This window comes from Thunnus albacares, chromosome 3 (assembly GCF_914725855.1).
Source record: "Thunnus albacares chromosome 3, fThuAlb1.1, whole genome shotgun sequence".
NCBI lineage: Eukaryota > Metazoa > Chordata > Actinopteri > Scombriformes > Scombridae > Thunnus > Thunnus albacares.
Genome location: NC_058108.1, coordinates 23414860 through 23434692, shown reverse-complemented (window position 1 = coordinate 23434692; position 19833 = coordinate 23414860). Strand labels below are relative to the sequence as shown.

General features: G+C 42.9%; 1 protein-coding gene across 1 annotated transcript in view; it reads left to right on the top strand.

The window, feature by feature from the left end:
• Nucleotides 1-19833, top strand: part of bnc2 (basonuclin 2) — a 177989-nt gene that overhangs the window by 20489 nt on the left and 137667 nt on the right. The window lies entirely within an intron of this gene.

Sequence of the window (19833 nt, the reverse complement as noted above, 5' to 3'; positions counted from 1 at the left end):
CTGGGAAAAATTCCCTGCAGGCTGAGTAGTGGCACCTTATCCAGCTCTTATATTACATCCATGCATGGATGTATTATAAGAGCTGGATACCGGACTAAAAATGGCACCATTCAGTCCTATAGAAACTGCTCGCCTGGCGCATACGCCAAAAAAAGTTTCTAGCTTCCGGGTTTGCTTCTGCGTTGTGCGGCCCACTGAATATGCACAGTAGTGTTTCCCCCGCTAGCCCTGCCCATGAGCTCCCGCTTGGCCCATAGACTTTACATTGTGATGACATCACAGATTTTTAAATCGCTTTTCTCGGCCCGAGGAAAGTTTTACAAAGATAAAACCTGTATGGATCAAAAGTTCATAACAGAAAGAGTCATAATTGACGTTGTTTGCAGTTCGAGATGTCCTGTCAACAGTTTTACAGATGTCTCTTTTACAATGGTGGTCTATGGGGAAAATCCTTCTTGGGCCGCAGGGGGATTTTTCGCTGCAATACCGCAAGTGGCCACTGGGGAAAAATCGGCTGCAAGGCTGAGCGGCGGCGCCCTATCCAGCTCTTATTATACATCCATGCATCCATGATGATCACAGAAAGCTAAGTGGAGGAAAACCAAGATGGTGGATGAAAACCCCTGCAAATTCTGTTTGGAGACCCCATTGTAACTGAGGCATCAAAATGAGCATGCCCAAAGTCGCTGGCTGGGCCCCAGCTTGAGTCTGACTGAAATACGCACATCTTGCCAGCAGTAATGTTGTAGTGAGCCCAACTTTTCACAAAAAAACTCAATACAGTTAGTTGGAGCAAATAATTTAATATAGTTGACATGGACAATTAATACTTTTTGTCCAGCTTAATCAAAAATCCCAATAAGGCCAGCAATTTCAAGTTTTCATTTTTACAGTGTAGCTTGGTTTTGTGATGTATAAAGATGCTGGTTGGATAAATGTCATACGTATAGGTCTTACCCAGGCCGAGATTTTAGCGACAGTTTTGTTCTTGTAAGTGTTATTTGGTAAAAGAAGAGATGTGTTTGTCTTATTTAATATGCTCTTCTCTTTCTCTTTGTCCCTGTCTCTGTCTTTCTCTCTCTCAATCTAGCCCCCAGTCCCTCCCCAGCATGGACCTTGTATTTATTACCCTCTAAGTAATCACTTTGCTTTCTCTTTTGATAGACTGTTATTGCTCTAACTAGACGAGGTCCCTATAGGTATTTGGACGCTTTCCAGTTTTATTAGACAAAGGCCTCATTATTCAAGGCCAGCATTAAGACTACCATTAGATCCATTTGCCCCCTAGTCACATGTATCCAGTTGCAGCCAATTCATATTATAGCCCCTGCACACTTAGTATTTACAACACAAACATACTCATTCCCTCTTGTCAAAGTTAAAAATAGATGATATTGAGAAAGCAACTTTGCCAATTCGAGAGAGGTACCTGTGAAGTTGTCTCTGCCTGTCTCCACTTTACAATAATAAAATTTCAGTGCACATTTTAGAGATAATGTTGTCATCATCAATGTCAGGTAAGTTAGTTAGTTGAGATATTTTTTTTAAAGTCAAACTTAAATTTGAATTCTCCTTACTTTTTGTGTCAAGAAATATAAACTGTGATGATACTGCAGCTATTGTGCATGTTTTTCTAATAAAAAAAAAGTTTTTGGATATATTTGTGGAAACTGCATCTAAGCTTCAAGCCTCTGGGTTGGTATTTCCAATGGCAGCTGTTGACTGACATTTTAGAGCCAGAGTTGCCAGGAGACACGCTGTTAACTTACGTGATGTGCTACTGACTGGAGCATGTCAAAGCCCTGTATAGCCTACAAACGCTGACACAAGAAATGTTTTTCCCCTTTTTCAACAAGTCCACATGGAAATTTAGTGATTTAAGCTGTCTCTCCCTTTACAGCACTCAACATTTTGGAGGACCCATTGTACTGTTATGTTTGTATTCTAATCTGAAAGTGAAAGCTTCCAAGCTAGGCTAAATAGCTTCCACTTTAGCTTGTTAACGTTGTCAATGATTTCCACTAAACGGCGCAGTACACTCTGGACATGTTAAACATCTGTTTAAACTTCTGCACACTTGTGTTCTTCACATGCTATGCGAAGGAGAGGGATGTGCTAGCGTTAGCTGTCTCTCTTATGGGTTCAGTAGGGTGATAGCAAATGACAAGACTGCCAAAACACACAGCAATAGGTTGTCCTGTAACCTCAGCACTCTGTGCATTAATTGCTGATCCCAATTGTGACATATAATAATGTAAAGATTCGTTGAAAAGTACAGAAATGACAGAAATGAAACTAGGCAACAGCTAACAATGCCTGTCTGGCAGCTGGTTAAATGGCTGTGCGCCATTGTAATTTAAGTGATATTATAAACTATTTTAGTGTCAATCCACACAGATATTTCACCTATCAAATTACCAGTACTAAGATTGTCAGTCATAACCAAAAATTCACACCCTTAAAATAAATCAAACTTAAATTCCCTCCAACAATTTTGCCCAAGCACACAAGTCAAAACAAACACAGAGGATATAAATGCTGATTGAATTTTAATTTCAGTTTGACTTGTGTATACTAAAGTATACACTCATGGACATGCGAGATGCCCCAAATGTCCAAGATATAAAAATATACAATAGCATGAACTCAAAAGACATCATGTTCATCATCAAACATCACTGCTGTAAAGAAAAGTTAAAAAGTCCATACTCTAAAGATCACCCATAAGCATCAGATAATCACCAATTCAGTCTGGAGCACACTGAACACATCTTGTTTTCGCTCCTTCGTGGTCCTCTTCAGGCAGCCAACACGCCCTCCACCCGGGGGATCCAAAACATAAACAAACAAACAGACGCACAACTTGTGGCAGAGAGGCAAAGAGATTTAAGGTGCCCCAGTTTTGATTTCTTCCATTTCTTTGTTGCAGCTTTTTAATTTCTTTGTAGCCACCCGTGTCTCCAATATGGTGCTCATCCCTCCTAATCGATGGCCCCTTATTGGGTTTCTGCGTTTGGTCAAATATCTCATCGCTTTCTGGCCCCTCAGGCAAGAAGATCCAAACTAATAAGAAAGCTCTTCAGTCTCTCGGGTTGGGTGTACAGATGAAAAAAATGATTAGTGTTGAGAAGGTATGTATCTGTGACCGAAAACCAGATTTTCAACAAGTTTGCCAAGTTAAAACTAAAGCCCTTGATAAAGAAGTTGTTGACGAGGGTTTTAGTCCATGTCCACACTAAAGCAGTTTTATTTGAAAGCATATCTTTCCTCTCAGTTTGGCCTTTTGTCCAAACCAACAGTTTTTCATACCTGAAGATTGAGCTTTTCAAAAATGTTCTTCAGGGTGGATAAACTTAAAAATGCTGGTGTGAAGCTTTTCCAAAATAATGGCATATGCCTAGAAAGTCAACTTTTTCTTATCTCTGAAAGTGCTCCTTTTGAATGTTGATGTGGTGGATCACACAACACAAGTGTTATCTTTGTTCTGTATTCATGATTATGTTGTCAGACAACATTGCATGCAAAAAATAATGATTTATCAGCATTATTGTGTCTCAGACAGCAGTGTTTGCTTGTTGCGGTGATGTATTGGATTGTTTGCAGCTATTGTTGCACAGGTGGTGCTTGTGCCTAATGTACCCGAAGGGGTTTAGAGCTGATTTTGTTCATCCACACTAGTGTATTGCACATCTCAGACATGGACACAGCTGGATACAATCCTGCTGAAAGTGGTGGTACAGAAATAAGCAAACACTCATACATACATATGTCTATACATTTGTCTTTCATGTTTGGACCTTCACGACCAAAATATCCTTTAACTCAAACAGAAGCTATGGGAACTACATGTCTAACCTCAATTCTCAACCAGCTCACTAATCTCAAGTTTTAGCTGTGAAAAAAACCTCCTTGAAGAATAAGATCTTGCTAAAATCTCTTTCTATCTGAGACACACACAAAACACATATGCACACGGGCTCTCAAACAAAATTTATAAAAGGTCTCTTTAAAAGTGGCTCAACATGCAAGGGTCAAGTGACGGAGAGAGAGAGAGAGAGGGAGTAATGCACTAATGTACTAAGATAACATTTACAGTATGTGAATCTATCTATATCTACACAAATTATATTTCCTGTATGTATGTAGATTAATAGAGTGTGTATAAAAGACAGAGAAGGAGGGGAGGGAGTGTGTGTGTGTGTGCAGAGACAGAAAGAAAAGGAGAGAGAGAGGAAGAGAGAGAGTGCCACTTTGGAGTAAAGCTGTCATTACTCCGGCTGGCGCACTCCCTCATAAATACTGATAATGAGATGCTTTCAGCAGCCTAATCATTTGCCAATGTAGCAGGAGGTAATGTGAGAGGAACACTCTCTTTCCTCTACTTCTGTCTGGAGATGACACTCCAGATTATATTTAGACATTACCCAAACTAGTCTTATAGAGTGGTACAATAGAAAATAATAGATTTTCTTGTTCTGGTCTGTGTTTATCGCAAAAAAAGATTTTCAAAAAAACTTAGTGGATTCTGAATCTGAATCTTCTTTACTTCCCAAACAAACAGATTGAAGCAAAGCAAAAGCCAGAAGAGGGGAAAATATGCAGATATTCCTTCCTTTTGCTGTTTTAATCAAAACCTTTATATCTGTTGTAGCAGTTTTCAAATATATCCTCATTGGTCGTTAAGTCAAAATAAAATGTTTTCCTGACAAGCAACCTCTTGTGGGTTTGCAAGTACTGACTGTTGTCTCTCAGAAGCATAGGCAAAAGTAGTGTGACATTGTAATAGGTGGTTGGTGCACAAAGAACCAGATTTTGACACTAGAAACCACTGTTTGCATCTCATCTTCCACCAACACTGAATGGTGGTTTCTTTTAACCATAACCACACATCTTTCCCTAACCTTAAGCAAGTACTTTAAGTTGCCTAAACTAAACCAAACCTTAACGACAGAGGTAGCAGATCAGAAAATGTTCACATGAATCATTTTTATAACGGTCTTTGCACTTTGTAAGGCACTGAAAAATCATGTCATTCTGCCAGTACTGTAGGTGTGCCCGATCATAAAATGCTCACATGGGCCATTTTGGACGGCAATGACAAATAACATTTTTCATTTGTGGATACTTTCCCTCTCAGTTGCTCTTTTGTTTCTGGTACAAAGTTACAAAAAATGTTGGATGCTGCTCACTAAATTGCAATATTGGAAAGGTGTGGAGGCAGGGGTTTTCAGATGCTGTTCCTTAATTTGACAAGCACTTCACTTGGGCCATTGATGATGTCAGTGTTATGACAAACTTTGAATATCTACATTATGTCAAAAGTTTGTCTATGCAAAGCACAGACTGTGTTATATAAGTCTACACAAATACCAAAGCAATGTGTTTGTTTTTGTGTTTTGGTCTGTGTATTTGGAGCTTCCCTCTCATCATTTATACTAACAGGTTCAGGCTGTGTGATGTCCTGAAAAAGTTGGGGAGTTTCCCTCTGCAGGATGGCCACATGAAGGGCCCCAGAAGCCCCCCTCTGCTCTTGCCCCCTGGCTCAGAATGAACTGAGATCTCTGGAGGCATTCCCAGGATAAAATAAACAAGAAAATGCCTTTGAAAAGCAGCCATTGACACTCCACTATATATATCTTTCCTATGGGCCATCACTCTAATGGGCGTTCCCTAAGAAGTTCTATGAAAGCACAGTACAGCATGTCATCTTCTGCTGCCTATCTTCCACTGGCCATTAAACAGCATCCTTGATCATTAGTCCCTCCATACTGCCTCTCTCTGACTCCACAGTGATTGGACAAACACTAGCGTCCCTAGTGATATGAGAGGAATACATTGAGGAGCTATTGTGGTTTTCCATGGCCTTGCTGTGTATTGTTTACTGGGTCTGCTTGATTGCCCTCTGTCCAAATCAGAGGGTACAGGCAGGCAGGGCAGGGGTCTACAGGGACGCGCTGTGTTGTGGACTGTCCCAACGTGCTAAGAATATTCACTCAACCCATGGCTCTGAGGGGGAACCCATCCATAGCTCAGTAAACACACACATAGTAGGAGTCATAGATTTCTGCACCAGGGACCATATGGCTGTGCATAAATGTGAGGAAGAGTATTTGAGTGTGTGTGTGTCTGTAGTGGGAAGCAATGTCTATCTCCACGTCACAGATAATTACCCCCTGTGTGACTTTGCTTTTCACAGTGGGAAAACACAGCAGACCCTCCTCATTGACAGTGGCACTCACAGCTACAAAATAATATCAATCATATGCTACTGGAAATTAAATATTAGCTAGATATGGAGTAGTTTGAATTAATATATACATACATATTTTCCCCTGGCCTTGCCTTTTCTTTGTTTTGTTTTTTTAATTACCCTTTTCATCATCTCTGACCATATTACACACAGCTCTAGGTCACACAGCTCATTGCTAGTGGCAGCCAATTTGATGAAAAGAGAAAAAAGCTGCCTTTCTGTGCTGTAATCTTCACCCACCTCTGATTTGTATCTGTTAATCCCTATCTTAAAACTCATAATTAAGCTAATTAGACACTCTATCTGAGCACAATTTCACCTCATTGGCCAGATAGTGGGAATATTCAAAGAGCAAGGTTACATCTCTGAGTTAGAATTTGATAAATGCTAAAGGCCAACGCAATCATTCAAGCTTTAAATACTTAATTTTTTCCCCTTAATCTCCTGTGCTGTTATTTTCAGAGGTGTGTGTGTTTTCTGAAGCTTTATGGTATTCATGTTTCATGGTCGTAGTTTCAGAGCAGGTCTGGTCCTCAAGGCTGCCTTGGCTAACCTTGCTAACCAGGAAGGTAACACCAGCATGTCTTATCAGAGCAAAGCACGGTGAGCAAAATATGGCTTTTTGTCTTCACAAACTAAAAACAAAAGTAAGATTAAAGTAAGCTGGAATTTTTTAAAGTTCCTCAGTGGCAAGGCGCTGGGTATGAAGGAGTTTCGCCCTGAGACGTTGAAGGCTCTGGACATTGTTGGGCTGTCATGGCTGGCACGCCTCTTCAGTGTCACATAGAGATCAGGGACAGTGCCTGTGGACTGGCAGAGTGGGAGATCACACTACTCAGCCTCCCGGAGAAATCTTATGCCAGGGTGTTGGAGAGGAGGCTCCAGCACATCCAGTCTACATGTGGACGTGGAGAAGGCTAATGGCCGTGTCCCTTGGGGCACCTTGTGGGAAGTGCTGTGGGGGTATGGGGTACTGGGACCACTGCTGCTGATCCTTACATAAATGCAGTGAGAGCTGTGTCCACATTCTTGGCAGTGAGTCAGACTTGTTCTTAGTGGGTGTTGACCTTTGCCAGGGTTGCCCCTTGTCATCGATTCCGATTTTGTGATTTTCATGGACAGAATCTCAAGGTGCAGCCAGGAGAGGAGAGTGTCAGGTTTGGGGACCTCAGGATTGCTCCTTTGCTTTTTGCAGGCGATGTGGTTCTGTTGGTTTCAATACACTGTGACCTCCAGCAGGCACTGAGATGGTTTGCAGCTGAATGTGAATGTGTCAATACTAGTAATTTGAATGGGGAGATATCTGTATGGGTGGTTTCAATGTTAGTTACGTCTCTGTCATAATTCAGATCACGGAGTAACATATAGACTGTTATTTTGAGTTTTTACAGTCTGGTTATTTAGCATCACCACAACTGGAACCATAAAAGGGAGACAGCTGATGCTAGCTAGACCCTCTCCTTTGTATACTGTGTAAAGATCACAACATTGAGCATAGGTTATAACAAGACCGAAAAGTACCATCTTGTGGGAATTAGTGCAAATGTTAGAAAGCTAAGATAATTGGCTTCAACCTTCCGAGTTTGCTAGCTTCCCCTTGAGTGGAATTCAAACTTAACAGCATGATGGTTCCTCCCAAATGCTGATTGTTGTAAAGGGACAGATGTCTTAAATTGTTAGTACATAATCAATGCTATGTGAGCTCGTTGATAAAAGGGGGAAAAATGTGTTGAATCTGTTTGCAGGATATATAGGGCTATTATGTGCTCTGATCAGTAAAGTACATCACAGAGTTGACAGTTTGCCAAGAGCTGCCGAGAAAAATGCCCACAAATAAACACGCCCACACCTCCACACACCTCTGCACAACCCTGCAGGAAGGTGTGAATGCAGAGCTTCATCCTGTCCGCTGTGGCCTCTCTGCTTTGCGCATGTGTGTGAGACACACAGACAGCAGAGGAGCAGCACACAGCAGCACTCTGCACACAGCAGAGGAGAGAGACGGAGAAGCAGGGGAAACACTGAAGCACATAAAAAGCGGTGTAATCTGGTCACTCTATTTTGATACGACCTCACACCCTGTGTGCTGTTATTTGCCAGAGGCAACACATCAACTGTCCAAAAGTTGACGCCCTGAACACAGCAAAATAATAAGAAAATAAGAACATACAGGCAGAGGGCAGAGTCTCTGCAGATACATACACAGCCACACACTTCTACTGGGTCATAAGTGATGATTGAGAGGGATTATTTTTGTATGAGTTTAAAAATTGTTTTTTTAAGAAAATCCTGCATAGTAATTCAATTCAATTCAATTCGATTTTATTTATATAGAGCCAAACCACAACAAAAGTCATCTCAGGGCACTTTTCACACAGAGCAGATCAAGACTGTACTCTTTAATTTACAGAGACCCAACAGTTCCCCCATGAGCAAGCACTTGGCGACAGTGGTAAGGAAAAACTCCCCTTTAATGCGACGAAACCTCAAGTAGAACCCAGCTCTAGGTGGGCGGCAATCTGCCTTGACCGGTTGGGTTGAGAGAAAAAGAAAGAGAGAGGAGAGACACAGAGAAGCAGAATAACAACATTAATAGTATACCTTTAAAAACTGTTTCCATAAATACGTTCAAAAATGGTTTTATCCTCTTTTGTTGCTCAAAGACTCGCAACATTGTAAAATGCTCCCTCAAAATTATTATTCTTTATTACATATCAAAAAGAGTACAACATTTTGTGCCCAGATTGGCAAAGGTGTGTGTCATTAATTAAATAGTACTGTGTCCCTCCTTTGGGATTTGACTACAACCCCAGAGTTAGAGCACATCTCCAAGCCAGATGTAATAAAATATATAGTTACCCAACATTGTGTACAAAATTTAACTCAACTTTGTAATAAAGAATATTTAAAGGGAGCATTGTACAGTGTTACAAGTCTTTGAGACACAGAGTAACTAATTTTTTTTAGACTCAGCACCTGGACAAGAAAGATATGTATGTGTTCTCAACATCGATTGCTTTTTACTCTTTTGAAAAAAAAGGAGCAAAAACCACTTTCACTTTAAGGGTCTGCACAGTTATTTTTTTCTATTGTCAAAAACTATTTTTTACCAAAATGCCTTTTTGTAATGATTCTGTCATTTGGTCTTGGAATGTGAAGAAGCTGAGAGAAATAAGATTTGATTATCGCAGAAATGTTTGCAGAATTCTGTTTGTTTGTGCGTGTAAAAGTTTTGACCCTGTCTCAGAGGGTTGCGGTGACTTGATGTTGTTTAGACTCATCTCCCTGCCTTCACCCCCCTGGAGACTTGTCTTTGTAGCAATCCAAGCATCCTGTTCACTGCTCCACTGCATCCATATCGCACTAATGATCATGGGAGTGGACAGCTGCTTAATGCAGTAGTGTCATCAGTGCTGCTTTCTGATAGCAGCTCCATTGCACTTGACGGGACTCAAATGTATCTGCTCCACACGAGCCCCCCACATTTAGCAGATCGAGTAATGTGATTTGGGAACACCTCGGTAAAGGTGTATTAGATGTGTGCCATATCACATTTGCGGTGTATGATTGCAAGACATATCACATTTGTAGTGTATGATTACAGACATGGTTCTTATCATTTTTCACTGCTTATGATGCTGTCATATCTCAAAGTGTAGCTCTCAATGACATAATGAGTTTGTCATAAATGATCCTTCGATCATGGTATTAGCACTGATATTTATATTTAATTTACATTTTACCGTTTTATTCCCCTTTTCTGTCTCCATGCTTGTCATACTCATGGTTTGGTGACTACTTGGCGACCCATCATGTACTGGGAGGGTGCCCTCTTGGCCAGTGATGGTCACCTGACCGCAGTATGTGCAGTCATCCAATCATGCACTCTCTCTCACACTCTGCTGGAGCGCTCCTGTCCGCTGCAGCTAAAATAACAGTAGAGCAGTTGGAACTAGAAGAGTGCACTCAGTAGAGTGCAGATCTCCACCAGGTGTGTCTGGGGGCATGTGGGTGGTGAAGCACCTACTGCGACGCCACCACAACTGCCAATTTTTTTTGTATTATATAGTATAGTCTAGTGTAGTGTAGTGTATGTTTTATATAGCTGTATGCAGAGTTTTTAATAAAATGATTTTGTGTAGTATCGTCTCAGTTTTCTTTAAGATGCATAGAATAGTGTAATGGTAGTAACCAAGTGTCCTGGGTTCACCTAACTGTATAAACTTTATAGGAAAACAATAAATGGGTTGATAAGTCCAAACCTCTCAATTTAAACACTGTTATTTATTCAGAAAATTTTGTTGTAACATACCACACAAAATAAAACCCCTCTCTACCTCGCTCTCCCGTCTCAAACAAAGAAGAGTTGAATCTCACTCCTATTGTCCCTACCGGCTCCCATACAGTCAAGATGGGGACGAAGCTAACAAAAATGGGGGTGTTATTCGTGCCTAACTATAGTGGATCATAACATATCAAGTATGAATGTCAGTTTTTGAGCGTTATGAAATAGGTTTTTAAAAAACTGTGAATCACCGCAACCACGAGAGGTCCTTGAGCATACAGTCATAAATGTGCGCAAAAATATTAGGCTGATGGGTCTATGAAAATTAGCTGTGGACAGATACACACACGGACACACGGACACACACGACCAAACGCATGATCTCCTTCCAGGCTTACGCCTGCCAGAGGTAATATTACTACACAGTACAAGTTTTATGAGTGTGTGAAAGGAAAGGTACACCCGCTCAAGGTGAACATGTGGGATCCTAACATGTGGCTGTTCACTCAGCTTGCATTTGTATGTGTGTCTGTCTGTGCGAGTTTTTTGTTTTCTAAGCTTGCCTTAAAAGGTTGGTTCACTCAAATCACAAGATCTTAGAACCAGATCTCAATGCCCTTAAGTGATGTGTGGTTATGAAGATAGTTTTGGTTTTGGATAGTTCAGTTTGAGACATCTGCTGCCCAATACAACAGTCATACACCTCACTGTCAACAGTTTTCATTGGGACTATTCCCTGCTAAAGAAGTAGTCTAATGTTAACTGGTGACAGCATGTCCTGTGGATTATCCAAATTAACAGGGACACTGTTTCTGGAAAGTGATACCGCTGCTGAATTGATTTATTTTTATATATGTATTTTTAGCTCTTCAATGCTGTGAGCAAAACAAACCACTGTGTTGAGGCGGAGACAGAAATCTAAGACACTGATATCTCAAAACCTGAGCAAATAAAACCAGAATTATCTGCATGGCTAGATATCAGTAGAGGTAAGACAATATGTTTTTTTTTTATCTGTTTATCTGTTAGTTTGTTTTGTTTGTTATTTGGGTGAACTGACCGTTTAAATCTGTTAGAGAATAAATGGGAGAAATTATACTCATGTGAGGACATCAGGGGATGGACCACCACAACTCTTCACTCATCGCAGATCCCTGTCTATCCCTCTTATTCTGTGCCTCTGTCTTTCCTTTCCTTCCCTTCTCTTTCCTTTCCTCTCTCTCTCTGTCTCTCCTCCTATCCTCCCTTCTTGCAGTTCATATTTCAGTTTGCTCCCAGGAGCTCGCAGGTCTGTGCCAGACGGAAATTCGCTGAGGCTGCAGGAGCCCCCTTGGAGGCCACATGGAGGAGGGACAGGAGGGGAACAATCAGGCCCAGTCCTCCCTCGCTATCCCTCCCTCTCGTTCTCTCCCATGTACTTTTTTCTTCCTTTCCCCCTCTTTTTTTTTCTTTCTCCCTTACTCTCGTTTCCTCTCTCTCTCTCTCTCTCTGTCTCCTCTATATCCAGCCTGCCAGGCTACACAGGTCCTCAGGGTGACTTGCTCTTGGCTCGGGTCCCTCAGCACAGAGCCCTCTCCTCTCCTCCTTCACCCACCGCTTCCCCCCAACCCCTCCTCCTCCTCTCTTGCTCCTGTCGCCCCCCCCCCCCCCTCCCCCCCCTCCTCCACTCACTCCTCTCTCCTCCTTCCTTCTCCAACTCTCTCCCCGGGGGGAAGACGGTGAGGCCATCCAGTCCCGAGCTGTCCATCAGCGAGGGTGTTTACTTGCAGTGTGACAGGCCGACACATCTGGAGCGCATATTCACTAGTGTTCACACTCTTTCTCCCTCTCACTCTTTGCTATATCCCTAACGTTGCCACCAGACACATTCCTCGGGCTCATTTCAGGGCCCTTTGTCGTTGTTATGGTGAGCCCACCTCCAACTTTCATACACTCGCAAGAAGCACACACAAACACACACACGCAGAGATTTGTTTTCATCCATTTTTCCTCTTTCTTTCACCCCTCCAGTGGTTTTTCAGTTGCATGACAGAAATTGGAGTTAACCACCAGCAGGGGTGGGCTTGGGGGGGGTGAGCTGAGCAGTGATGGGGATGGGGAGCAAAAGTCAGCTTTCTCTCATCCACTTCTCTTTCTCCCTTTTCCTCTATGTGTATCTCTATCTCTTTGCCCATTCCCCTTTCTTCTCTTCTCAGTGAGTGCAAACTAATTACAGCAGCTCTTTTTGGAAACCCATGACTACTGGTCTAATGAAGTGACACTCTTTCTTCATCCTGTGTGTCTCTCTCTCTCGGACTCCTCTTCCCCCCTCTTGCTCACTCATCCTCCCACCCACCTCCCACCCTGCATCCCACCCATCTACCCACCCACCCTGTCTGTTTTCCCAACATTCCTGTGCTGGTGTGTGACTGTGATGGCTTGTCATCTCGTAGGAATGTCCTGCTCTCCCACCTCGTCCCCCCGATTTGGCGTGAAGCATTTGCTCCTGGTTTCCGACTCTGCACATGTACACACACACAGGCACACACTTGAAATGCTAGCTTTTAAAAATGCGTTCATGCAGATGGTGTCCATTGGGCTGCATACCTACCCTTGGCATGCGGCCACAACAAGCACAGCCATTCTCAGATAGTCCCCAGCTTGTTTTTCAACTGTAGAAAGTGTGTACAAAGTTATTTTATCTTATGTTGCCTGTGGTAAAAAGAGCCATTACTTCTTATGGTGAAACCAAGGAATTCTCTTGATTACACTAATGACCAAATACGGTCTACCAGAGTGGTTTTTAAGGAAAAACACTTGTTTCATACAGTTTCATATGCACAGTATATCCACTTATGGCGTATAAAAAACACAATTTGCAGCCCATAAACTGAGGTTAGGCAACATTGTGCGGAATTAATTGTGAACAGGATTATCAGCTAAATTTATGTTTTTCAAAAAAAAAAAAAAAAAAGGTTCCAGTTTCACATGTATCCTCTATGAAGGCAAATGGAAGAGACTTTTTAATATGAAGCACATGTGACATTAAGACTAGTTTCAACTCGGAGAGGGACACATAATGACTTTACCCCTGTCTAGGCATATTTTATACTCTACTGTCTACATATGGTGAGGACTTATCAGAGGCCTAATGGCACACAGGAACATGCTACACTCAATGACCCAAGGGAGCACTTTCATTGGAAGGCAATAAGGGAGAATATTGCGCGTACGTTTGCATTTATATGCGCGTGTGTGAGCACACGCGACACAGTCTCCTGATTGGCATCATCCTCTGGAACAAGTCTGGCTCCTTCTAGATCCGGCTGACGTGTGTGCATGTGTGCGATTATTTGTGTGTGTGATTATTTGTCTGCGTATGTGTGTGTGTGTGTGTGTGTGTGTGTGTGTACGAATGTGTAGGAGATATCACCAGGCTCTCATGTTTATTCAGCTCAACGCCTGGATGACCAGGACTTATCCGCTGTCCTGATTACCCTGCCTGGCCTGCCACCATTAATCCTTCAGAGACCTCAGGCCCCTTAAACAGCCCTATCTTACACACATACATGCACACGCAGACACACACACACAGCCAGACGTGCATTTTCAGTATATATATATCAAGGACACATTGTATTCAACATATACATATACAAGAAATAAAACTGTCGTTTTCTCATTTTTCTCTCTCTTTCCCTCTGTTTTATCAGGGTTGTCCTCAGGGCAGAGTGTCTGTGTGTGTATGTCTATATGTGTATGTGTTTGTTTGTGTGTGTGCTCTGTCATTTTGGGCCTCCAGGAACCTCCTAGGCATCTCTCTAGGTCCCTGGTCCCTTTCATTGCCTATGAGTTGTATGTGTGTGTGTGTGTGTGTGTGTGCGGTGGATTGCGCGTGTGTGTCAGGAAGAAAAGAACGTAGAGGGAGAAATGATTCAGTCTAATTTGTGCTGCAGTATTTTCTTTATCAGCTCTTGTAAGTCTCCGTGAAGGCCCGCATAATTATATTTTATGTTGAGTAAAAATTACTGTATTGTAACTCTTTTCCCATAACAACCATATTTTTCTTTGGAGACACAAGGTTTTTCTGGTAAGGGGCCTGAGTGTGCGAGCGTGTGTCTGCTATTGTTCATGTGTGTGAGTGTGCGTACATGTGTATTCAGGACACCAGGGTTCTTTTCAGTAATAGTCACTGTGCCAAGACATAATATTGACCATGGCTGTGTTCCCTATTCTGGTTTTGCCCATAATAAATGATGCAGATTAGAAAAGTAGAAACACATTGGGCTGATAAGTAGCCTTTGGAGCTTGCTTGTTATGCCATTGAGGAGGGGAGGGGGGCTTTCTTTTCTCATTTTGCCTCAATTCTACAGTTTTGCAGTGACTCAAGGGCAGAGACACTGTGTGTGTGTGTGTGTGTGTGTGTGTGTGTGTGTTCGTGTGTGTGTGTGTGTGAAGTTTTAACCGTGGTCTGTGTACGTTTAGAGCGAGCGGGTGGTGAGGTGTGTTTGGACTCTGAAGGAATGACGATGGTGTGTGTTGCCAAGTCCCATTTAATACATACACAGTAGGGAACCCTCTCATTATAAACAGAAGCTCATTGGCGTGGGTGTGCATGTGTGCACATAAACACACACACATACACACACACACACACACATACAAGCAGAATATTAGGACAAAACACTGGAACTAATACAGCTGGAATAGGAGGATGACTAGTTCATATCCTGAAGCTAAGGAAAAGGCACATAAAGTTGAAAACTGAGTGTGTGTTTGTGTGTGTGTTGGGAGGATAGTTGTTTAAAAGTGACTCCCCTTTCTATTTCAAATGGCCTCTATGAGATGAAAACGCCTGTTGACACACACTGTTGCCTTTGTCTTTCATTTTTTGTCTCCTTCTACCTTTCTACCTCATTCCTTCCTTTCTCTCTTTCATTTTTATTGGGAGGGACCACTTGACCACCTGAACAGACAAACACAACCACACACACACACACACACACACACACAAACACACACACACACACACAAACACACACACACATACACAGAAACAGTCTCTGTGTGTGTCGTCTCCTCTGATTCCCTCCCCTCCTCTGACATCGCTCCCTCTCTCTCCCCTCCTGTCCCTGTCTTCTCCTTTTTCCCATAACAAATAACAGTGCAGAATTCCCCTCGCTTCTCTCCTGGGGAATTTTCATTACCGCCCAGTCCCCCTGCCCAGAAGGACTCTCCGCCTTGAACTGTTCAACAGCTGTGGTGTGGACACTCTCTTCCAAAACAGGCCCACTGTTCACAAACACCCGCTGGACTCAGGGTGGGGACTCTGTGTCAACCTCCACAGCTCCAGAGACCGAGCTTCCCTCGCATGTGGCCTACCCCAGGGCCCCTTCACCTGGGGAGCAAAAGAGGCCTGACGCTGCGCCCTCACCTCTCCGGGCATTAAATTGAGAACAGCTTTAAGTGGGCTTGTGTACAGTAGAGGAAAGATATTAAAGGATCAGTTCAGTGGTCATCATTTCTATTGCTTATGATAACAATATATGCACCAAAGGGAATGCTGAGATCTGGGAACACAGAAACATTGCGAGAACAAAATCAGATGGAGCAAGAAACGCAGAGAGGCTGTAAACAAGCCAACTGTTAAGTTAGAAAACCTATTTATTTGGAAGTAAAACTGAAGGGGAGCACACCTGAAATGTTCACAATAATCCCTTTTGCACAGGAAAACTGTGTGTGCACCAGTACGGCAAGTCCTATAGGTCAAAGTTAAACCAGAGAGTCGGTCTGTAAAGGTGGGGGGTTTACAACAATAATTTGCCATTTACCTTAGTTTTCTCTTCCAAAAAAGTTTGGCTAACATGGAGATTTGTTTAAAAACTATTGGCTACTTGTGTTTATTGACCTAACTGTTGAGTTTCTTTTTAGATACTGCTGCATCTCCAAATTTCAGCAATGAACTCGAACAGTGTAATATTACATTTACTGATAGGAATGATGGGCAAGATCCAAATTTTAATAAACCAAAATAATCCTTTATGATCTGTGAAGTGTAGATAGATAGATAGATAGATAGATAGATAGATAGATAGATAGATAGATAGATAGATAGATAGAGTCTCTGCCGTTAGCAAGAGCAAGGCGAGGTGCTGTAATCAAAGGCGATTACTCATCGCATGCTGTGACGCCCCACAGTCAAATGCAAAGCAGCTTAAATTAAAACACACTTCATTTGAATAGATGAAAACTACATGGGAGATGAGTCGCCTTGTATCCCCGCCTGGCGACATTTATTTCCGTCGGATCAGCATAACTTGATTTGCTGGCTGGAGGGGTTTTCATAGAGGTGGTGGTGTGTTTGTTGGCGTCTTGTAGAACTCTGTATATGTGTGTGTGTTTGTGAAGCTCCTATCTCAAGTCTTCTTTGGAAGAAGTTAGGAACACTTGGCAGCAATGGCAGTGGAAGTCCCCAGCACTTGGCTGCAGCCCTCTTTGTGTGTGTATGTGTGTGTGTGCAAGAGTGTGTCTGTGCACGAAGGAAACGGCCCATTTGAATGTACTAGAGCTGGGATGGGATCAGTGTGTGGGAGGTATTTTGTTCATATACCAAAAATGAGATTATTAAGGAGCAGACAATACTTGACCACAGAAACACAGACTGTTCCCATCTTACATCAGTGTCACAGTTCACTTATGTACTTAAAGGAATAGTTCACTGCAAAAAGAAAACTCAGTCATTGCTCTAATTATTAGTTTTCCACTCACCACAATGTCAGTGAGAACTCACTGAAGCTTATAGAAACAAAAAGAAATGTAGAACAAGTTAACTCTCACAGTTCCACCTCAACTCTCTCCAGAACTATTGACATATCTTTACAGCTCCAAAACATTCAAAGCCAAGACCAGTGTTTCTTAAAGGGCACCAATGATTTTCCCTGGACGTATCTTAAAACTGTACTTTTGGACAAACTATATTATCCTGTTTGCCCAGTCATCACTTGAGTGAATATGGCATGAATTTGAAGTTCCACGTATAGGACGCTCTTAGAAGCCAGTGGGAGGTGCAGTCATGTAGTGAAATGGTTTATTGGGTTGCGAGACACCTGGCTTGAGTGGAGATTCTCGAAACACTATAAGGCTGCTGCTCCTGACCTCTCCCCCCCCCCCCCCCCCTCCCTCTGTACTCTTCTCTTCTCTCCAGTGGACTGTTTTGCTGCTGTCCCCCCGTCTGTCCACATTCCTTTCACCAGGATACCTCTCCATCCTGTCCCAGAGGAGTGTGTCGGTCGTTGTGTGTGTGTGTGAAGTGTGTGTATATGTGTGTGTGTGTGTGTGTGTATGTGTGTGTGTGTGTTGAAGCGGGTGGCCTACAGGCCTTGCCTCTGGTCACTTTATTAAAGTGTGTTTTAATTTACTCCTGTGCTCCTGTGAGCCCCTGCATCCTGACACACACACACACACACACACACACACACACACACACAGAGCAGCCCCTCCTGAGACATGGCTTATTAACTCCGCTCCTGTCTGTCAGAGAGTTGGAGGTGGGGGGGAGGAGGGAAGGGGGGGGGGGGGGGGGGGCAATACTTCCGAACCACATTCCTCAGTGTGGTCTGGTCACGTTGATTTTTGAAATCCTTTTAATGCAGTCACATAGTGAGACACTCACTGTCATTCAGATGGATACTTTCTGCAGCATGGGTGAGCACACAACTTAAACATGCATATATCTATATGGCGATATGCACAGACACACGTAAACCATAAACATACAGAGATCTATAGTTATATGAACCTCCATAGAGTCTTTGTAGGATCAGACCCCGAGCACAGCCGACAGCAGCAGCTACATTTGTTATTCTAACAATTAACATGGTGAAAATACCACTTAGCAATAATCACTATATTTGGCAACACAATTACTGCAAAATCAGATTTACTCGGCTTCAAAGAGCTAATAAAAAACATATGATCTCAGAGGATTTAAAGAAACTGATCAAACTATTTTTTATCTGCATTTTGTAATTGACAAAGACTCAACATGACCTGCATATACCAGCAGTATTGTGTATCACTGTGTATCACCCATATTTCTTCCATAATTTATGTGTCTCACAAGCCCCCCCGTACATTATTCCCCGAGTTTCTCCTGTATCTCAGTATTAAATATGGAGGGAGGTGCTGGAGTCTGTCTCAAAGGAAAGGAGAGAAGTCATGTTGGGCTATCCTAAGGTCCTGGTGTGTGATGCTGGGGCCTCGGGCCCTCAGCATAGTCTCACAGCAGAGGCTCCGGGGCACAGCCAGAGGGGATTTTCTGTGTACGCTTGCAGCTTTGTGCTTGTGTGTGTGTCACTGTGTTTCTATCTAGCAGGGACGCTGGTAGACCTAAGCAGCATAAAATAGGATGCATGGTTTTATGTGTATATACTTGTGTATGCACGTGAGTGTGTGTCACCATGGCAATGTGTATGTCCTTCACTGAATGTGGAGGAACTGAACTGGCCCGCTTTACATGTGTCACTTGTGAGTAGCTTGTGAAAAATGTATTAACAGTGTGGAAGGGCCAGCTGGGGTAAGAAAGGCACGGGGGAGTACGATAGAGGGGGGAGGCAGGAGAGATGAGGGAGGAGGGAGTAAGGGGCACAGCTGTAGGGGATTAATGCCCAGAGTGGAGGAGCTGGAGCCCAGGAATGTTCCCCAGCGCCCCCTCAAGAGGGAGGTGAAGAGGGAGGGAGTGCAAGGAAAGACAAGGGCACAGGCCTCTGATGTGTCCTGTACTGCACAATCTTTACTTATGTATGTTAGAGTTGGGGGAGGGGATTGGGGGGCAATATTTCATCCATGTCAGTCTTATCCACCATCTCAATCTACCCCCGCCCCACCCACTCCTCCTCAGGCACTTTGGCAATGATCAGCCCCAGTTCACAAGACTTCTCCTCTCCACACCGCTCCTCCCTGCCTGCGCTCTGTGTCACATTCTTTGTCTTGTGAGCCTGGTGATTTATAGACGGACACAGGAAGCAGTGTATGTGTATAATTGCACGGTTAGGGTCAAGTGTGAGAAGAGTGGTATCTATCAGACGTCCCAAGGCTGTCACTAAAATATCGATAAATTTTTTCCCCTAGTGATCACTTCGCCGGGTTCAACACACCTTGAATGGTGGCCTTAAGCTTTGAGGACCGTATGAAATGATAAACACAAATTTAACAGCAGGCAGCAGGGCAAGGCATCAGACTAGAAAGTTGGTTTGTCTTTAGAAACCTATGCAAGATTTTGGTTTGTGTGATCACAAACTTAAAATGTGACTCTGAATTT